This window comes from Gorilla gorilla, chromosome 18 (genome assembly GCF_029281585.2).
Source record: "Gorilla gorilla gorilla isolate KB3781 chromosome 18, NHGRI_mGorGor1-v2.1_pri, whole genome shotgun sequence".
NCBI lineage: Eukaryota > Metazoa > Chordata > Mammalia > Primates > Hominidae > Gorilla > Gorilla gorilla.
Window position 1 is genome coordinate 70,830,756 of NC_073242.2, and position 6,910 is coordinate 70,837,665.

Consider the following 6,910-nt stretch of genomic DNA (forward strand, 5'->3'; position numbering starts at 1 on the left):
AGAGTTTAACCTTTCTTTCAATAGAGCAGTTTGGAAACACTCTGTTTGTAAGGTCTGCAGGTGGATATTTGGACCTCTTTGAGGATTTCGATGGAAACGGGATTTTTTCATCTAATGCTAGACAGAAGAATTCTCAGTAACTTCTTTGGTTTGCGTGTGTTCAACTCACAGAGTTGAACCTTCCTTTAGACAGAGCAGATTTGAAACCCTCTTTTTGTGGAATTTGCAAGTGGAGATTTCAAGCGCTTTGGGTTCCACGGTAGAAAAGGAAATATCTTCGTATAAAAACTAGAGAGAATCATTCTCAGAAATCACTTTGTGTTGTGTGCATTCCCCTCACAGAGTTTAACCTTTCTTTTCATAGAGCAGTTTGGAAACACTCTGTGTGTAAGGTCAGCAAGTGTATATTTAGACCTCTTTGAGGATTTCGTTGGAAACGGGATTTTTTCATCTAATGCTAGACAGAAGAATTCTCAGTAACTTCTTTGGGTTGCGTGTGTTCAACTCACAGAGTTGATCCTTCCTTTAGACAGAACAGATTTGAAACCCTCTTTCTGTGGAATTTGCAAGTGGAGATTTCAAGCGCTTTGTGGCCAACGGTAGAAAAGGAAATATCTTTGTATAAAAACTAGAGAGAATCATTCTCAGAAACCACTTTGTGATGTGTGCGTTCCACTCACGGAGTTTAACCTTTCTTTCAATAGAGCAGTTTGGAAACACTCTGTTTGTAAGGTCTGCAAGTGGATATTTGGACCTCTTTGAGGATTTCGTTGGAAATGGGATTTTTTCATCTAATGCTAGACAGAAGAATTCGCAGTAACTTCTTTGGGCTGCGTGTGTTCAACTCACAGAGTTGAACCTTCCTTTAGACAGAGCAGATTTGAAACCCTCTTTTTGTGGAATTTGCAAGTGGAGATTTCAAGCGCTTTGGGTTCCACGGTAGAAAAGGAAATATCTTCGTATAAAAACTAGGGTGAATCATTCTCAGAAACCAACTTGTAATGCGTGCGTTCCACTCACAGAGTTTAAGCTTTCTTTTCATAGAGCGGTTTGGAAACACTCTGTTGTTAAAGTCTGCAAGTGGAGGTTTGGACCTCTTTGAGGATTTCGTTGGAAACGGGATTTTTTCATCTAATGCTAGACAGAAGAATTCTCAGTAACTTCTTTGGGTTGCGTGCGTTCAACTCACAGAGTTGAACCTTCCTTTAGACAGTGCAGATTTGAAACCCTCTTTTTGTGGAATTTGCAAGTGGAGATTTCAAGCGCTTTGGGTTCCACGGTAGAAAAGGAAATATCTTCGTATAAAAGCTAGAGTGAATCATTCTCAGAAACAAATTTGTAATGCGTGCGTTCCACTCACAGAGTTTAAGCTTTCTTTTCATAGAGCGGTTTGGAAACACTCTGTTTTTAAAGTCTGCAAGTGGATATTTGGACCTCTTTGAGGTTTTCGTTGGAAACGGGATTTCTTCATCTAATGCTAGACAGAAGAATTCTCAGTAACTTCTTTGGGATGTGTGTGTTCAACTCACAGAATTGAACCTTCCTTTAGACAGAGCAGATTTGAAACCCTCTTTTTGTTGAATTTGCAAATTGAGATTTCAAGCGCTTTGGGGCCTACGGTAGAAAAGGAAATATCTTTGTATAAAAACTAGAGAGAATCATTCTCAGAAACCACTTTGTGTTGTGTGCGTTCCACTCACAGAGTTTAACCTTTCTTTCAATAGAACAGTTTGGAAACACTCTGTTTGTAAAGTCTGCAAGTGGATATTTGGACCTCTTTGAGGATTTCGTTGGAAACGGGATTTTTTCATCTAATGCTAGACAGAAGAATTCTCAGTAACTTCTTTGGGCTGCGTGTGTTCAAGTCACAGAGTTGAACCTTCCTTTAGGCAGAGCAGATTTGAAACCCTCTTTTTGTGGAATTTGCAATTGGAGATTTCAAGCGCTTTGGGGCCCACGGTAGAAAAGGAAATATCTTCGTATAAAAACTAGAGAGAATCATTCTCAGAAATCACTTTGTGTTGTGTGCATTCCCCTCACAGAGTTTAACCTTTCTTTTCATAGAGCAGTTTGGAAACACTCTGTTTGTAAGGTCAGCATGTGTATATTTAGACCTCTTTGAGGATTTCGTTGGAAACGGGATTTTTTCATCTAATGCTAGACAGAAGAATTCTCAGTAACTTCTTTGGGTTGCGTGTGTTCAACTCACAGAGTTGATCCTTCCTTTAGACAGAACAGATTTGAAACCCTCTTTTTGTGGAATTTGCAAGTGGAGATTTCAAGCGCTTTGTGGCCAACGGTAGAAAAGGAAATATCTTTGTATAAAAACTAGAGAGAATCATTCTCAGAAACCACTTTGTGTTGTGTGCGTTCCACTCACAGAGTTTAACCTTTCTTTCAATAGAACAGTTTGGAAACACTCTGTTTGTAAAGTCTGCAAGTGGATATTTGGACCTCTTTGAGGATTTCGTTGGAAACGGGATTTTTTCATCTAATGCTAGACAGAAGAATTCTCAGTAACTTCTTTGGGCTGCGTGCGTTCAACTCACAGAGTTGAACCTTCCTTTAGACAGTGCAGATTTGAAACCCTCTTTTTGTGGAATTTGCAAGTGGAGATTTCAAACGCTTTGGGTTCCACGGTAGAAAAGGAAATATCTTCGTATAAAAACTAGAGTGAATCATTCTCAGAAACCAATTTGTAATGCGTGCGTTCCACTCACAGAGTTTAAGCTTTCTTTTCATAGAGCGGTTTGGAAACACTCTGTTTTTAAAGTCTGCAAGTGGATGTTTGGACCTCTTTGAGGATTTCGTTGGAAACGGGATTTTTTCATCTAATGCTAGACAGAAGAATTCTCAGTAACTTCTTTGGGCTGCGTGTGTTCAACTCACAGAGTTGAACCTTCCTTTAGACAGAGCAGATTTGAAACCCTCTTTTTGTGGAATTTGCAAGTGGAGATTTCAAGCGCTTTCGGTTCCATGGTAGAAAAGGAAGTATCTTCGTATAAAAACTAGAGAGAATCATTCTCAGAAATCACTTTGTGTTGTGTGCATTCCCCTCACAGAGTTTAACCTTTCTTTTCATAGAGCAGTTTGGAAACACTCTGTGTGTAAGGTCAGCAAGTGTATATTTAGACCTCTTTGAGGATTTCGTTGGAAACGGGATTTTATCATCTAATGCTAGACAGAAGAATTCTCAGTAACTTCTTTGGGTTGCGTGTGTTCAACTCACAGAGTTGATCCTTCCTTTAGACAGAACAGATTTGAAACCCTCTTTCTGTGGAATTTGCAAGTGGAGATTTCAAGCGCTTTGTGGCCAACGGTAGAAAAGGAAATATCTTTGTATAAAAACTAGAGAGAATCATTCTCAGAAACCACTTTGTGATGTGTGCGTTCCACTCACGGAGTTTAACCTTTCTTTCAATAGAGCAGTTTGGAAACACTCTGTTTGTAAGGTCTGCAAGTGGATATTTGGACCTCTTTGAGGATTTCGTTGGAAATGGGATTTTTTCATCTAATGCTAGACAGAAGAATTCTCAGTAACTTCTTTGGGCTGCGTGTGTTCAACTCACAGAGTTGAACCTTCCTTTAGACAGAGCAGATTTGAAACCCTCTTTTTGTGGAATTTGCAAGTGGAGATTTCAAGCGCTTTGGGTTCCACGGTAGAAAAGGAAATATCTTCGTATAAAAACTAGAGTGAATCATTCTCAGAAACCACTTTGTCATGCGGCCTTCCACTCACAGAGTTTAACCTTTCTTTTCATAGAACAGTTTGGAAACACTCTGTTTGTAAAGTCTGCAAGTGGATATTTTGGCCTCTTTGTGGATTTCGTTGGAAACGGGATTTTTTCATCTAATGCTAGACAGAAGAATTCTCAGTAACTTCTTTCGGTTGCGTGTGTTCAACTCACAGAGTTGATCCTTCCTTTAGACAGAACAGATTTGAAACCCTCTTTTTGTGGAATTTGCAAGTGGAGATTTCAAGCGCTTTGTGGCCAACGGTAGAAAAGGAAATATCTTTGTATAAAAACTAGAGAGAATCATTCTCAGAAACCACTTTGTGTTGTGTGCGTTCCACTCACAGAGTTTAACCTTTCTTTTCATAGAACAGTTTGGAAACACTCTGTTTGTAAAGTCTGCAAGTGGATATTTGGACCTCTTTGAGGATTTCGTTGGAAACGGGTTTTTTTCATCTAATGCTAGACAGAAGAATTCTCAGTAACTTCTTTGCGTTGCGTGCGTTCAACTCACAGAGTTGAACCTTCCTTTAGACAGTGCAGATTTGAAACCCTCTTTTTGTGGAATTTGCAAGTGGAGATTTCAAGCGCTTTGGGTTCCACGGTAGAAAAGGAAATATCTTCGTATAAAAACTAGGGTGAATCATTCTCAGAAACCAACTTGTAATGCGTGCGTTCCACTCACAGAGTTTAAGCTTTCTTTTCATAGAGCGGTTTGGAAACACTCTGTTGTTAAAGTCTGCAAGTGGAGGTTTGGACCTCTTTGAGGATTTCGTTGGAAACGGGATTTTTTCATCTAATGCTAGACAGAAGAATTCTCAGTAACTTCTTTGGGTTGCGTGCGTTCAACTCACAGAGTTGAACCTTCCTTTAGACAGTGCAGATTTGAAACCCTCTTTTTGTGGAATTTGCAAGTGGAGATTTCAAGCGCTTTGGGTTCCACGGTAGAAAAGGAAATATCTTCGTATAAAAGCTAGAGTGAATCATTCTCAGAAACAAATTTGTAATGCGTGCGTTCCACTCACAGAGTTTAAGCTTTCTTTTCATAGAGCGGTTTGGAAACACTCTGTTTTTAAAGTCTGCAAGTGGATATTTGGACCTCTTTGAGGTTTTCGTTGGAAACGGGATTTCTTCATCTAATGCTAGACAGAAGAATTCTCAGTAACTTCTTTGGGATGTGTGTGTTCAACTCACAGAATTGAACCTTCCTTTAGACAGAGCAGATTTGAAACCCTCTTTTTGTTGAATTTGCAAATTGAGATTTCAAGCGCTTTGGGGCCTACGGTAGAAAAGGAAATATCTTTGTATAAAAACTAGAGAGAATCATTCTCAGAAACCACTTTGTGTTGTGTGCGTTCCACTCACAGAGTTTAACCTTTCTTTCAATAGAACAGTTTGGAAACACTCTGTTTGTAAAGTCTGCAAGTGGATATTTGGACCTCTTTGAGGATTTCGTTGGAAACGGGATTTTTTCATCTAATGCTAGACAGAAGAATTCTCAGTAACTTCTTTGGGCTGCGTGTGTTCAAGTCACAGAGTTGAACCTTCCTTTAGGCAGAGCAGATTTGAAACCCTCTTTTTGTGGAATTTGCAATTGGAGATTTCAAGCGCTTTGGGGCCCACGGTAGAAAAGGAAATATCTTCGTATAAAAACTAGAGAGAATCATTCTCAGAAATCACTTTGTGTTGTGTGCATTCCCCTCACAGAGTTTAACCTTTCTTTTCATAGAGCAGTTTGGAAACACTCTGTTTGTAAGGTCAGCATGTGTATATTTAGACCTCTTTGAGGATTTCGTTGGAAACGGGATTTTTTCATCTAATGCTAGACAGAAGAATTCTCAGTAACTTCTTTGGGTTGCGTGTGTTCAACTCACAGAGTTGATCCTTCCTTTAGACAGAACAGATTTGAAACCCTCTTTTTGTGGAATTTGCAAGTGGAGATTTCAAGCGCTTTGTGGCCAACGGTAGAAAAGGAAATATCTTTGTATAAAAACTAGAGAGAATCATTCTCAGAAACCACTTTGTGTTGTGTGCGTTCCACTCACAGAGTTTAACCTTTCTTTCAATAGAACAGTTTGGAAACACTCTGTTTGTAAAGTCTGCAAGTGGATATTTGGACCTCTTTGAGGATTTCGTTGGAAACGGGATTTTTTCATCTAATGCTAGACAGAAGAATTCTCAGTAACTTCTTTGGGCTGCGTGCGTTCAACTCACAGAGTTGAACCTTCCTTTAGACAGTGCAGATTTGAAACCCTCTTTTTGTGGAATTTGCAAGTGGAGATTTCAAACGCTTTGGGTTCCACGGTAGAAAAGGAAATATCTTCGTATAAAAACTAGAGTGAATCATTCTCAGAAACCAATTTGTAATGCGTGCGTTCCACTCACAGAGTTTAAGCTTTCTTTTCATAGAGCGGTTTGGAAACACTCTGTTTTTAAAGTCTGCAAGTGGATGTTTGGACCTCTTTGAGGATTTCGTTGGAAACGGGATTTTTTCATCTAATGCTAGACAGAAGAATTCTCAGTAACTTCTTTGGGCTGCGTGTGTTCAACTCACAGAGTTTAACCTTCCTTTAGACAGAGCAGATTTGAAACCCTCTTTTTGTGGAATTTGCAAGTGGAGATTTCAAGCGCTTTGGGTTCCACGGTAGAAAAGGAAATATCTTCGTATAAAAACTAGAGTGAATCATTCTCATAAACAACTTTGTCATGCGGCGTTCCACTCACAGAGTTTAACCTTTCTTTTCATAGAACAGTTTGGAAACACTCTGTTTGTAAAGTCTGCAAGTAGATATTTGGGCCTCTTTGAGGATTACGTTGGAAACGGGATTTTTTCATCTAATGCTAGACAGAAGAATTCTCAGTAACTTCTTTGGGTTGCGTGTGTTCAACTCACAGAGTTGATCCTTCCTTTAGACAGAACTGATTTGAAACCCTCTTTTTGTGGAATTTGCAAGTGGAGATTTCAAGCGCTTTGTGGCCAACGGTAGAAAAGGAAATATCTTTGTATAAAAACTAGAGAGAATCATTCTCAGAAACCACTTTGTGTTGTGTGCGTTCCACTCACAGAGTTTAACCTTTCTTTCAATAGAACAGGTTGGAAACACTCTGTTTGTAAAGTCTGCAAGTGGATATTTGGACCTCTTTGAGGTTTTCGTTGGAAACGGGATTTTTTCATC